The sequence below is a fragment of the Lutra lutra genome, chromosome 4 (assembly GCF_902655055.1).
Source record: "Lutra lutra chromosome 4, mLutLut1.2, whole genome shotgun sequence".
NCBI lineage: Eukaryota > Metazoa > Chordata > Mammalia > Carnivora > Mustelidae > Lutra > Lutra lutra.
Genome location: NC_062281.1, coordinates 166,157,260 through 166,172,046, shown reverse-complemented (window position 1 = coordinate 166,172,046; position 14,787 = coordinate 166,157,260). Strand labels below are relative to the sequence as shown.

Sequence of the window (14,787 nt, the reverse complement as noted above, 5' to 3'; positions counted from 1 at the left end):
AGGAGGTCTGGGGATGTGGGCTTAAGCTCTGTGGGGGTCCCCAGAACAGTGGCCTTGGAATAGGCTCGTGAGAGCACCGATGGTTGGCCTAGCTAGTGGTGCAGTGCCCTGGAGAAAGGGGCTGAGCCCATGTGGGGCTGGACCTGCCCTACCTCCTTGCCCGCTCCCTCAACTCAATAGACTGGAAATCACTGGGCTCGCCCTCTCCCCTCATGCTACTGATGGGGAAACTGAGGCCCAGAACAGGGCATGGACTAAACTTAGGTCAGTGGCAGAGCCCAGATTGGAGCTCAGCTTAGCTCAAGAGTTTCAGTTGTCCCCAAGACCAATAAATCACTGAAAACCTTTCCTCAGAGCTGACCTGGGCTCACGTCCCCTCTGGGTGGTCTTGGGCAGGTCCCATCACATCCCTGAGTCTGAGCCTCTGGATCCAAAATGCTACCTTGTCCTGGGGAGGATGCCGGCTCTCCCACTGGATGGTCCCACAAAGCCCTGAGAGCCGTGCCGGCCCACTGTGGGGCTTAATTAATGTTTGCTCACTGAGTCCCACTGAGTTCTCAACAACCCTGGAGGAAGATATCGTTATGCTATTTTACACTGAGGCTCGGAAGGGAGAAGTGACTTGCCCAAGGTTATTCAGCTGGGAAGTGGCTGACATGGGCCTAGAGCTCAGGTGCCCAGGTACCTGTCTAAGACTGCTTGATAGAGCCCTGATTTGGAGCCTCTGCTCTCAGTGAACATCAGCTTAGTGTCTCAAGCAAGACCCATGAGTCAGTTGGGCAGAGAGTGTGTGTGTGCGTGTGTGTGTGTGTGTGTGTGTGTGTGTGTGTGTGTGTGTGGCAGGGGGAGGTAGGCTGGGCTGGCCCACAGGGGGAACTCAGCTCATATCAACCCTTTTGCCCCCATACTTGAGCAGACTGTGACTGCTGCCCCCCACGGAGAAGGGGACCCCCTTGCCCTCCTGCACTGAAGGTTTTTTCCTGGGGAAGAGAGCTGGCTGTGGCATGACCAACAGGGCACCTGCCCACCCCGCCCACGCTGGGGTCTGGCCATCTAACACCCTGCACATGACAGGCATGGGAAGGGCACTGGGCCGGGAAGAGGCATTTGCACTCTACTAATCCGGGGGCTGCAGCCCCCCTCTGTCTTGGCCAGGGCCGTGGGAGAGGTTTGTCTCTGCACCCCCCTGCCCAGCAGCCCCAGCTCAGATCCCTGGCATATACCCAGCTCTTCTGCTTGGGGCCTTCCTCTGCCATACTCAAGCTCCTCACCCTCCCACGATCTGAGCAGAGTTGAGACTTATGGGGGCAAATGCTGGGAACTTTGGGGCTGATGGAGTCACTGTGTTGTGTGGCATTTGGGGATGAAGGATGGGGACAATGTCAGGGGGCGTTAGGGCCCATGTTGGCAAAGTTAGGGGGAGGACCTCAAGGAGGTGCAGAGCTGGAGTGTTTGGGGCTAATCCTGGGCCACCCCTTCCTGGAGAAATTTGGCTACAAGTCAGGGAGGCAAATGTGTGGGCTCTGCCCCCCCCCCCCCCCCCCCCCCCGCTGGTCAGTAAACACAGCCGTAGCCCAGGAGACGGGCCCAAACATCCCGGCCCCCCACAGTTATTTATACCAGGACTCCCTCTCCTTCTCAGGCCTGGTTCGGCCTCTCAGTCCATGCCTGAGCTGGGCAGCCTGAGCAGAGGGTCCAGACTATCCAGACTGTGGTCCAGGCAGAGGGCTTCAGCAGCCTGCCCGTTCCAGCCCCACTGGGGACTGGGTATTCTTCACCTCACAACAGCCTGTCCTTTGCAGAAACTGGGTCTAGCAGATCGGAAAAGAGCTCACAGAGGCCAAGGCCTGGGCAGGAGGCAAGAGCCATGGGTTTGCTCTAACCTGCTACATGACTGTGGTCACTGGCTCCCCATAGCCTTAGCTACCTCTGTGTTCAGTAGGAGGCAAGGGGCTGGATTAGTGTTTTGCAAACTATTTGATACAGTAGGTCTGGTTCCTTAGATGAAATGTGACGCAGGAGCACGATTTATAAAACATATCAAAGTGACGTCGCTCTGGGTAGATTCAAGGGAAGAGGAGGGGCCCAGAACTCTGACCGCTCAGCCTCTATGGCTCTGCATACTACCAGCTCAGAACCTTACACAGCCCTGCTCATTCTAGAACACATTCCGGGTAACCCTGCAGTTCCCGGCTCCCAGACCCCTGTGCCTGCCTCCAGGGTTTATATAGGCCTCTTTCCTGGCTCATCATCCCAAGGGCCAAGGTATATGAGCTCTTCTAGAGCCAAGGACAGCTGTTTGCAGCCCATGGAGATGGAGTCTGAAAGAGCAGGCGAGGACAGCCACAGGCGTGTACCCCACACCCCTCCTGGTGCGGCATGAGCCCAGTGCGGGAAGAGGGCACACCGTGCGCTGGGGACCGGAGACTTGAACCCCTCTTTGCCAGATTCCTGCATGGAACTCCAAAGAGTCCAAGATCTTAAATCCAAACCTGGCCTTCCAGATTGTTATGAAGGTGCATGTGTCAGGAAGGGTGGAACATATTTTATCCAACAGATTGTTAGCTTGAGTTACGCTTTTCAATATTTAAACTAACAGTTTGTGGGTCCCCATTTGGACCCTTTCCCCAGCCCTGCCAGTGTTTGGGGTTGGCTTGATTGGTCCTACTGGACCTACCCACCTCTGCAGCCACCCCAAGATGCGCTTATCCAGAGCCCTTGGCTTCACAGGACAGTGGGAAGGTCCTGACTCAATGATGCTCAAGGCCCCAGTGATCTGGGTCTTCTTGCTCCCTCCCAGATACTGTCTGAGCCTTTAATTGGCCATCCTGGGGGATGTGGGGGAGTCATAGCTGGCCTTGCCCTTGGTACATGGATCCAAATGAGGTGGGGGTGCTGGCAGGGACAGAGGTAGGAAGAGTCTCAGCACAAGGGCGTCCAGGGGTACCCAGAAGTTCCAGGAATCCCAAGGGGCTGGGGGAGCATGGCTTCCCAAAGCAGAGCAGGGATTTTTGGGGAGGGAGGGTGTCCATCCCGAGGAGGGGAGAGAGACAGAAATCACCAGGGTAGAAATGTACAGGGTATGGAGGGGTAGAGAGTGGCTGATGCTTGTGTGTTTATGACCTCAAGCTCTGGGTTGAAGAGCTTGGATTTTAGATGGCACATAGTAAGGAACCATTGTAGGATTGTAAATGGGGAGGGAACTCTCAGACAGCCAGAGGTAAGTGGACTAGGGCTGGGGTGGGGATGGAGCTTGAATCATGGCAGTCAGTGAAGTGGCTGGAGGGAGGGGGAAAGGGGTTAGTCCCTGGACAGACAGGAGTGGGAAGGGGGAGGTTAGGAAGACACAGCTGATCTCCACTCTGCTTTCTGGAAAACTCTTCTTCTATCTTCTCCTCCTGCTTTCTGTCTCCTCCCCCCATGCTATGGCCCTGTGTCTCCACATTGGGGAGAAGGGCACCTCACCCCAAACCCATCTCCCTAGGGAAGACCACCTCACACTGGTGGCAAGTGGGAGGCCACAGCTGTGTAAGAGGGGACCTGCTCATTCATTCATTCACTTATTCACTCAACAAATATTTATTGATGACCTACAATGCACCAAGCCCCGTTCTAGGCGTGGGAGAGATAGTGGTAAACAGGATAGATAAAGTCACAGCATTCGTGGCGCTGACATTACCCGGGGCCTGGGGGGACCAGAAACTGTAGTTTTCCCTGGTATCCACCCTCTGGCCCACTGGTCCATGCTCCTGCATGCCTGGGAGAGGGGACTTTCTCTATTACCCACTCATTTGTTCCAGCTGCCTTAGGATCAGCACTCGGGTCTTTGGACACTGATGAGGGGGTGTCCAATGCCCAGGGCTCTGACCACAAGGAACATTCATCTCTGTAAGACCAATCCAGGCCTGAGGGTCAGGTCTGAGCTCAGGTCCTGGTTCTTTTCACTCACAAATGACTTGAAGCCCCTTATGAGGACCTTCCTGGCCTCAATTTCTTTATCTGTTAAGGGGAGCTTTGGGGGAGGCCCTGAGGAAATGAGGGGAGGAAAAGACCAGTCAATTCCAGTATTCCCCACTGGTGCACAAGGAGGTGAAAGGATGCCAAGGACTCAGTATCATCACCATTATCTATTGTGTTCGCTGTGGGCCAACCGCACGCATCTTCTCATTTCATTTCGTTTCATTTCAGCTCTGCATCGTCCCTCCCCATTTTCTAGATGAGGAAACTGAGTCTCTGTAAGGTGAAATGACTTACTTGAGGCCACAGGCAGACCTAGCTGACTCTGGGAGCCCTTAAGGACGGTGCTGTGCTGCCTGGCACCTGCCCTCCTGGGCACTCAGCCTCAAGAGCAGTAACCCAGTCCTGGTGCCCCGCCCCCTCCGCCAGCGCCCTCGGGGGCTAGCACCACCCGGAGTCTGGGCACTGGGTCCTGAGATACTGGACCAGAACAGTAGGAGGGGCTGGATCGGGCCAAGACCCGACTTAGGGGCCTTGGCACGTCTGTGTCCCGGGGCGCTCAGTGCCCACACCCCGCTTCGGTAGGTGGGCGAGCCCCGGGCAGTCGGGGTGTTTCGCCCCCCTCTCCGCCCCCCGTCCTCGGGGACGCGGCGGCACCTTCACACTTTCCGCTTGGCCCGCTGCTCGCCTTTCTGGCCGCCGCGTTTTCAATTGTTAATTTGGAAACGGAAAAAGAAGCCGGCGGGGCGGGGGAGGCCGCAGGGAGGTAACCCGAGCCGCAGCGCCGCCCCCGCCCCTCCTGCGCCGGGTGCCGAGTGTCGGCGAAGCTCCGCCCCTCCCGGGGACGACCCAGAGCCCCGACCACCTCGGGGTCCGCCCCCAGCCTGCCCCGCCCCTTCCAGTAAGCCCCACCCCGCGTCCAGGGGGCGGGGCCCGCCCTGCGGACCCCGGAACGCCGAACGGCTGTGCGTCTGCAGCCGAGGAAGGGGCCCCTGTAGGGGAAGCGGGTAGAGGGCCGTACGGAGGGAGGAGTCCCCCCTGGAGCCCTCCTCCCAAGAGACCTCCTCCCAGGAGCCCCTCCCTTTCCCGAGGAGTCCCGCCTGGAGGCAACCTCCTCTGTGTCCCCAAGTGAACCCAAGGCCTTCTGCAACCCCTCAGCGCGGGGTTCATCTGGGCCAGACCCCTGCCTCCAGATTGCTGCAAAAGGGATCCCTGGCCCCATTAGACGAAGAAACTGAGTTCCAGAGTGGGACAGCTCACTTGCCCAAAGTCCCACAAGACAAGACCGAATTCTTGAGTCTGGCAGAGGTCAGGGTCAGAGCTGAATTCATGGTCTGTTCTTTGGCTCTGATACTTGCAGGGTTCCGTCTTCCTCGGCTAGACGAGGAGGGGGCGTCAGGAGTGCAATATGCCCCCTTCCCTGACCTCCAGCGCCCTTTCTGTGGTTAATGAGCTATTGGAAGTTTTGCTTTGGTCTACCCCATTCCTCCTTGCTATTATTATTCAATTATAGTGGAGTTTTGGAGATTGACTTTCCATGCAAATGAGCACCATGCAAATGAAATGTAAAAGAGCCTCTCCTCAGACTCTAGAAGCTCCTCAGGACTGACAGTTTCAGGAGCGACTAGGACCTCACTTCCCACGGGGAAAGGTGGAATCACCAGTCCTAGATGGATGAGCGAAAAGTAGGGTCCTCAGAGACCGTCCCTCACTCCCTTCCTCAGGAGTAAAGCCGGATTCAGTGACAGCTTCCCACCTCCACAGCTGAGTGGTGGCAGAGTTGGATGGAGAGCCCACTGACCTTGGTTCCTAGCTCTGCTCAGGTCCCTGTGCCTCGCCTTCTACAGCCTCCAACCCTGACAAAGGGCGGAGAGCCCCCAAGCAGGCTCCTGGCTCTTAGAGCACTCTAAATCAGCGGGAACTAGGGGCTGGGCAGCCTGTTCCATTACAGGCAGAACAGAAAAAATGTCTGCATCCTATCACTGGCTTCCAGCCTAAGCAAGACCCTCCTAACCACCCTTTCACATTGGCTGTGGAATAGGCTCAGAGAAGTTGTGCTCCTGGCCCAAGGTCACCCAGCAAACCTTTTCCAACTGTCAGGGCCCCCTGGAGTCAGTCTTGCAGGATTCAGTCTGGCTGGACCTGGATTTTGGGTTCCCATGGGGAGCGAGGCTCTCAGGCAGCTGCGACCAACTGCCCCAGGTGTGGCCCATGAATTTGCATACTGCTTTGCTTACTGGTAGCAAAGGTATTGAAACACCTCTAGGCCCCCTAAAGCTCCCACTGGGTGGGATTCTCAGTGGCTGAGTCTGTAGCACTCCTAGGCTGGGCTCAACCTTGGGGCCTGTGTTCCCCGGGGGGCCCGGCCTTCCTTGAATCTCCTGTTCCACCTTGTCAGCTCTTGATGCTCTCTCTGTTCCCGGAGTGCTGACAACCAAGCAAGTCTTGGGGACTAAGCTCTTTCCCCTGGTTTGGATTCTTCCCTCCCTCCCTCCCCTCCCCCCTTTGGGAAGGTTCTGCTGATTCAGAGGACAGAAGGCTCCTTAGGGGTGACCCTGACCCCTGCCAGGCTCAAGTAGCTGGAGGCCTGGGAAATCCTTGAACCCAGTGCCACCCTGTCACACACAGCAGGATGGACAGGGGCAAGGCCCTAACCCAGTGCGTAGAGGAAGGAGTTTCTGAGGTGGGGGTGAGGGGCAGGTGCCTGAGTCCTCCCATAGGAAGAGGAGAAATCAAAAGAATATTACTTTAGGAAATCAGGAAATCTCAGTGCTAGACCCAGCTCCACCTCTGACCTAGGGTATGATCACAGGTGGTTCATGCCCCGCTCTGGGACTCAGTTTCCCCTGTAAAAATGAGAGGATTGATTCACTCTATGGGATCTTTCTACGTGAAAATAGAGTTAGTTTCTGCTCACCTGCCACGTCCGTCCCCCTAGCACAAGTCACCAGCATCTTTTTCTTGGATCGTATAGCCATGTATGATGGCAAATGCCATCGACCCCCTCCCCATCCCCACTCTGCACCGCTGACTGTTCTCTACTCAACAGTCCTTGCTGTTGCAAACGCAAGTCAGATCGCATTACTCCCTGCTCAGAACTCCCCATCTCACTTGGAGCAAAAGCCAAAATCCTCACAGGAGCCAGGAGAAGATCTGCTTCCCACCTCAGCTACCTCTCTGCCCTTGTCGCCCACCACTCTCCCCCTTCCTGGGGACACTCCTTTCGTGATCCTCTGGAATGTACCAGGCACCCTCTGGCTCAGGTTTTTGCACTTGTTTTTCTCTCTGCTCAGAACCCTATTTTCTCAGATACCCACATGGCTCACTCGCTCATTTCCTTGAGATCTCTGTGGAAAAGTCACCTTCTCAATGCTGCTCTCCCCACCCCCCCTCTATAAAATAGTCCTGAACTCCCTTACCCGTGTTCTTTCTCTCCTTTCCCTCGCTTAATTTTTTTCCATCATCATCTCACATTTTTTTTTTAATTTAAGTAAGCTCTATACCCAACATGGGGCTCAGACTCACGACCCCATGGTCAAGAGTCACACCCTCCACCGACTGAGCCAGCCAGACTCCCTAAGTAAACTTTGTGCCCATTGTGGGGCACAAATTCACATTTTGAACCTCTCCTTGTGTATTCCCCATCTCCCCCAGGAGGGTGCCTACCCCACGAATCAGCTAGTGGGTGAGTGAATGTTGTGGCACTGGCCTGGGGCTTGTCCTCATTCACTCACACCCCACCTGCTGCAGGGTGGGTGGAGAAGCCCAGCCGGAGCCGCAGGCAGCTGCAGCGGGGATGGGGTGGTGGGGTAGGGAGGGTTGGGGTGGGGGCGGGGAAGCCTGTGGTCCCTCTCAGGGAGCTTTAGCCCAGCACCCATTCTCAGCTGGGCACAGGGCATTCAAGGTGAAAAGGACAAGACCTCACCCCGCTCTTGGTCTGTGGGAGGAGACCTTTCCTCCAACAGCTTTTCCCCAGTTGAAGGAAATGGCATGATGATGGAGGGGGTCCTGGAGAGGAGGATGGGGAATGAAGGGAGCCAGGGGTGGGCTCGCCCCCTGACCCAGCCAGGCTGCAGGAGGGGCAGACAGGACATGGGCAAAGATGGGGAAAAGCGGCTGACTTTGTGGGGGACTAGAGCTGTGACAACGGAGTATCCAGCGCCGGGCTGGGCTCTGTGCGGTGGGGAGTGAGGTGTTGGTGCGGAAAGGGCCTTCCTTGCAACCGCGCTTAGGAGCTTGGGCCTGAGCCTGCAAGTCGGTGGATTTCACACTTTTTTAAAAAAGCAGCAAGGCTCTTCGTTCAAATGGAATCTTATGCCAAGCCCAGAATGTAGAACTGAGTCACCCGAATCCACATGGAGCGGCTCAGGTGGAACCGGGGGAAGGTTCCCATTGGCTCTCTTGGTTAAGCGTTCAGAATCCAGGCTGCCCGTGTTCCACTCCTTACTTCGCTTTCATTGTGCCGGCTTCCTGCTTGGGAAGCCCACGCTCCCTGTTTATTTGAGGAGTCAGCGCTGCCTGGCCAGCTGCACACAGATGGATGGCCCCTGCTCCTTCCTGGTTCCCACCCTTGACATGTTGCTCAGCCCACCTCCCTGGTGCACAGGTAGTCTGGCTGGCGTGGCAGGGGGAAGCAGCGAGAAGGAGTAGGAGGGTCTGGAGCTGGTCCAGGTAGGAGAGGACCAGCCTATGACTCATGAAACACCTGGTCCAGAAGACACTCCCTTCCTCGTCCTAGAGAGACCGAGACCATTCACAGCAGCTCAAGACCAACGGCCCGGCCCTCGGAGGCATAGGACCTCCTCCTGCCAGGAGAGAGAAGAGTTTCATGGCCTCACAGCGGGAGGCACGTCTGGGCTTCACAGAACAGAGGAGGGGAGATGAGATCCTGGGACAGCGGCCTCATGTCTATTTCTCTTTGCACCCTTGCCAACTTTCCTCTGCGGTCCTACGTTCCGTGCTTGAGAAAGACAACCTGACTGGCTGGGCCCGACCTAGAGGGGAACCTTTCTTGGGTCAGTGTCCAGCTTCCGATGCGTCAGTGGTGGCCAGGAGAGGGGCACAGAGCCACACCGTACCATTAGAGCTGGCCCTTCCGGGCTGCGGTGGCTGTCAGAGCTGTCCCCGGGGCTGCCCACGCCCTTGCACACCCTGTGCACTGCCAGGAGGCCTGGCCGAGGAGACACTGGTGGCACTGAAATCCAGCCCGTGCTTAGGGCTCAGTCAGCCCAGAACAAGGGATGCCTGCTTCTGGTGGGTCCGTCCACAGGGGCCAATTTATAATTTTTCAGGCTAAAGGGAATGCCTTTTTCTAATTGGTTCTCCAAGTGGGGACATTTTTTTCATATTTTCTACTGTGTGCTGGCCACTGCTGTCCCTCCAGGGACATCCTCAAAGAATCTGGAACTGAGCTGAGGTCTCAGCCCTCTCTCCTCCACCCTACTCTGGGGAGCAGTAAGACTGGAGGGACTTTAGCCTTCCCTGAGTGTGCCCCACCTTCATGTTGTGGACGGGGAAACTGAGGCTCCACTGAGACCTCATCCCTCACCCTGAGCCCCCAGCACAGGCCTCTGGCCCAGAGGAGCAGCGGCCGCAGCAGCAGCCCTGGTGTGGGGCCCTGGGTCACGTGCTTTTGCTCCCTTTGCCATATTTAGAATCGCTGGATCAGGGGAAACTTCTTGTCCCAACCCCTGAGGATTCTTGGAAAGAGCCTCACTCTGAGGCCTGGCCGACTGCCCCTCTCCTCTATCCCCCTGCAAGAGAAAGTAAGAGCCTGCTCTCCCCAGAGCAGCCTGGGGCCCTCCAGACCACACGGCACCCCCCAGTTGGGGGAGCCCCTCAGATCTAGCTAGGTCTCTTTTTCAGTATCAGTTCTGGTTTGGGGCTTAAGAAACACCTTTTCTGCTGGAAGGTGGTGGGGTTATGGGCTCTGTCCTGCAGGAACCTTGGCTGAATGGGGACAGACTGGCCCTTGCTATCCCCGGGGGGGTGAGACAGAAACTTGCCTTTGGGATCCTGGTCTGGGTGGGGTCACCTACTCCCAGGGCCAGTTGTAGAAATGAGGGAGCCAGTTGGTGACCAAGCAGGTGACAGACACTGGCAGGGCTGTCTGGGAGGAGGGACGCTGGTGAGAAGGAAGAACCCCCCCCCACACACACCAGGAAGTCAGAGGCATGGCCTGGTTCTGCATTTACTTTGGCCTGGTTGGGGGCGGGATTATCCCCTCATCTTACATGGTTGCTTTCCTCCCTCAGGACCATCAAGCCTTAAAAACAAAACAAAAAAAAAAAAAAAAAAAAAGGAGGGGGGCACCTGGGTGGCTCAGTCCTTAAGCCTCTGCCTTCAGCTCTGGTCATGGTCCCAGAGTCCTGGGCTCAAGGCTCACCATTGTGGGGCTCCCTTGCTCAGCAGGAAGCCTGCTTCTCCCTCTCCCACTCCCCCTGCTTGTGTTCCCTCTCTTGCTGTCTCTCTCTCTGTCAAATAAATGAATATAATCTTAAAAAAATAAAAATAAAAAAATAAAACAAAACCCAAAATGTCCCAAACCAAACCAAATAAAAAATGCATGGGCACGGGACGCCTGGGTGGCTCAGTTGGTTAAGCAGCTGCCTTCGGCTCAGGTCATGATCCCAGCGTCCTGGGATCGAGTCCCACATCGGGCTCCTTGCTCCGCGGGGAGCCTGCTTCTCCCTCTGCCTCCGCCTGCCATTCTGTCTGCCTGTGCTCGCTCTCTCTCCCTCTCTCTCTGACAAATAAATTAAAAAAAAAATTTTTTTTAAATGCATGGGCAGAGCACCTGTGATGTTCTGAATCTTTCCTCCCATCCTTACGGTAGGGAATAAAGGTCCTCTGTTCCCCCAAGGACCCCTCCCCAGGACCTGGTCCATTCCCTCCACACTGGCTGTTCAAACCTCCCCCACCTCTGCTCCCTGCCTCCTCCTCTGAGAAGGAGGCCTGACTTCTTCTGCCTGACTTCAGCTACAGAGGATGTCGCAGCCCCCAGGAAGTGCTCTGGCTTCCTGGTCGGTCCCCCAACCTCCTGCCCTACCTAGCCCCTCCTCCTGGCCACCTGTCCTAAGCTGGCAGGGTCCTTTCTGCTCAGCACTGGCCCCGCCCCGCTCTGGATCCCCGCCTCCCCGCTGCCCTGGGGACTTCATTCCATTGCTCACTCGCTCCCTCTCTCTCCCCCATCTTCCACTGCTCCCTCTCTCCTGGCTTCTTCCACTCTGGTTCTCGCCTCTTAAAATAAAAAAACCAAAGCCCAGTCCCTGTGCTCCGCATCCTTCTCCAGCCACTGTCTGCCTCTCCTCCCGAAGACTTTAGCTCTCTGCATGCCTGCTGTTCCCTCTTTCTCATGCCCCTCCTCCTCTCCAACCCCCATGGGCCTGTGCCGGAACCCCTCCTGCTCCCCGCCTCCCCCGCTGCCAGCTGCCCTTGCCAAGGTGCCCAGTGACCAATTTGTCACCAAATCCAGTGGACATTTTTCAGGCCTTATCTTGTTTGACCTTTTGGCTGCACTTGACACTGTCATTCTCGCCCTCCTTGAAACCCTCTACCTCTTTAGTCCTGGTTTCCCTCCCGCCTTGCTGGCAGCCCCTTCCTCATCTAGGTGGAGCATGTTTCCTCCCTCTGCGCCTCTGGGGTCCCACTGGGTCCTCCTTGAAACGTGCCTCATGCTCTTGGAACCCTCTCAGACACTACCGAGGTCTCTACAACCCATGTGCCCCAAGTCCACATTTCCGGCTCTGGTCTCTCTCTTCACGCCCTTGAGTGTGTGTGCTGAGGCCTGAGGCCCGAATGGAGCTCCTCACCCCACTTGTCCCCCCAGCAGGGTCTCCCGTCTCTGCTCACTCACCGCACCTTCATCCGCCTGGTGCCCACAGCAGAACTAGGAGGGTCATTCTCCTTCCTTGTCCCCATTTCCAGATCATCACCAAATCCTACTTCCTGAAACCTCCATCCATCCACTTCTCTTTGGTGCTGTCACCCTCGTCTCTCATCTGAGTTCTTGTGGAACCTTCTATCTGCTTCCCCCGATCAGTCTCACCCCCTCCAATCCCTGCTCCACACTACCCAAGTGGTAATTCTGAAACACTTATCACACCATGTCATTCCTCTTGTGACACTCTTCAACGGCTGAGTGTAGATGGTAAATAGCCTTTCTTAAGGGAACGTAGCTGAGAGGTCGGGAGGTAAACCCTTTTCTGCTGTGTGACCTCCGACTCACAGCCTCACCTCTTCAGCCTCCAAGCATCTCTCTCTCTCTCTGGGGTCATCCCCAGAGAATCTGGAACCAAGCTCCTGGCAGGCCCTCTCCCTTCCACCCCTTTGCTGTGGCCATAAGTCTGAGGTCCCTCACCTTGTGTGCTAATGTCCCCCACCTCCTGTTGCAAACTGAGGCCCAGAGGGTAGTATGGCTTCGGGGGTCCAGGTGGACTTGGGTTTAGGTCCCTGCCTTATGACTTTGGACAATCTAGTATACTCTTCTTTTTGTTTTTGTTTTTGTTTTCCTTTTAAATAACAGCTTTATTGAGCTCTAATCCACATACCATAAAGTACCCCCTTACCACTCAGTGTTTTTTAGTATACTCCCAGAGTGGTGCGGTCATCACAGCCTGCCTTTCTGAGCCTGTGTTTTCTCAGTGATAAGCCCTTGGGTGATTATGGTACTGCTTTCACAGGGTGGTTGTGAGAAGTAATTAAAAAAAAAAAAAAAAGCATAGAGAGGGCTCGGCACAGTGTCTGGCCAATAGGAAGCCCTCAGCCAGCAGGAGCAGTTTGGGGGTCACACGGTGAACTGGGGGGGAAGCTGATGTTGGCGTGAGATCCACAGTCCCTAGCAGCGCCATCCTTGCTCTCCCTGTGCTGGGGCTGTCCCTGGAGTGATTTCAGGAAGGTATGGGGGTGGGGTGAGGCCTGGAAGACAATGATGGCAGTTGTTTAAAAAGCCAAGAGCTGGCTAATCCCTGAATCAGCCCCAAGCACAGCTATCGAGCCAGTGATTCTCAAAGTGTGGTTCCCGGAGGAGCAGTGTCAGTAGCACCAGGGAACTCTGTAGACATCCGGATTCTCAGGTCCCTCCTCATACTTACATTCTAGGAACGAGGCCCAGAAGTCAGTATCTTGATAAGTGCTCTGGGGGATTCTCACACCAGCTGTAGTTTGAGAACCATGGATCTAAGCAAATTGTCTACCCGTTCAGTCCCTCATCCCCTTGTGGCCTTCCTGGGGGTGGTCACGGCGTGGGGGTGGAGGTGCAGAAGGGTCGTAAGGAGTCTCGAGCTAAGCCCAGCCGCAGAGAGTCAGGCAGGCAGCACCCGTGTATCCCAGCTCTGCCTCCTGGGTCGGGCAAGGGACAGCCCGGGCCCCAAACTGCAGCCAGATGTGATGGGCAGAGATGCTCCAGAAAGTGCATGTCAGTCTGACCTCTCTGTTGGGGCAATGACAGAGAGCTCAGGTCAGCCAGCTCCTGTGTCCTATTTGTACTGGCAGAGACAGAGACATTGGGTCCCCAGAGGGGGCTGGAGACAATCCTTCGTCCTTGTTTGTTGCATGAATAACGCCATATGCTGATTCTGACAGAGAGAACACACAGATTCACTGTGTGATTTGGAGCAAGTCTGTCTCTCCCTGGGCCCCCTTTCTTCATCTGGAAGATGGGGATAATGATTCAGGTGCCTGGGACATGAGATGTTCTCTATCACGTTCAGTGTATCTGTTCCACTGCATTGAGTAAGCCTCTGGGGTGGAGAAACTCCCATCCAGTATAGGAGCGCAGGGGACGTGAAGCTCAGGGAATTTTGAAACAGTGTCTATCGCATGGAGCTGGTCAAGGTCAGAGACCTGCCTTCTCTTCCCTTCTCAGAGAGATGCTGGGGTGTCCAATAGGTCAGGAAAGGATGAGCTCAGAGCTTTGGGAACCTTCTCAGTGGACACAAACTGGGGGCTTTGCTGACATGGTGTTTTAATGTTTGTTTCATGTGAAATTTCTGCTATTCGTTTACATAGTCTATAAAAAAAAAAAGGAAAGCAGAGCAAGGAAAGAGAGTGAGGATGGGGCCACTGTTTTGGAGGGGCAGGGGTTGGGGAAAGCCTCTCCAAGGAAGTGATGTTTGAACAGAGACCTGGTTGAGTAAGAGAGCAGTAAACAGGCAGAGGAAGCAGCAAAGTCAGTGCAAAGCCTGGAGGTGGACATGAATCTGGTGTCCCAGGAAGGCCATGGAGCTCAGGATGGTTGGAGCGCAGTGATGGAGGGGAGGGTCGCAGGTCTGAGAGGAGGCGTGGGGACCAGAGCTTACAGGGCCTTCTTGCACACGCGGAGAGTAAGTTTTGCTCTCCAAATAGGATGGGAAGTCAGGAGAGAGTTTTGAGGAGAGTGATGATTTCCAGCTTTGCATTGTAGGAAGATCACCCCAGTTGCTATGAAGAGAGTGGGTCGCGGTTGGGCCAGAGAGGAGGTGAGAGGCCAGGCGGAGGCGAGATGGTGGCAGCTTAGTCAGGGTGGTGAGCTGTGGTCTGTCCAGGGATTTATCCCGAAGGTAGAGCCAACAGAAATTGCTAAAGGACAAGAGCAAAGAGTGAGCAAAAGGAAGAATCCAAGGCACTCTTAGATATCCGGCCTGAGCCCCTGGTGGGCAGGTGGTGTCATTCGTGGAGATGGGGAGATGGGAGGGGAGCGAGATTCGAGGGCAGGTCGAGTTTGGTTTTGAACATGTTCGGTTTGAGAGGCCACCAGACAGCCGAGAAAGAGACGCTGAGTGGACAGTTGGACATGTGAGCTGGACTCCCCAGGGGAGAGGCTGCCACACTCGGACACCTATGAAATGGCAA

The 14,787-nt window shown here is 55.7% G+C and overlaps 1 protein-coding gene across 5 annotated transcripts in view; it reads left to right on the top strand.

Moving 5' to 3' along the window:
• The window catches only part of KCNQ4 (potassium voltage-gated channel subfamily Q member 4), a 54,119-nt gene that overhangs the window by 12,782 nt on the left and 26,550 nt on the right, over positions 1-14,787 (top strand). The gene's annotated exons all lie outside the window — the stretch shown is intronic.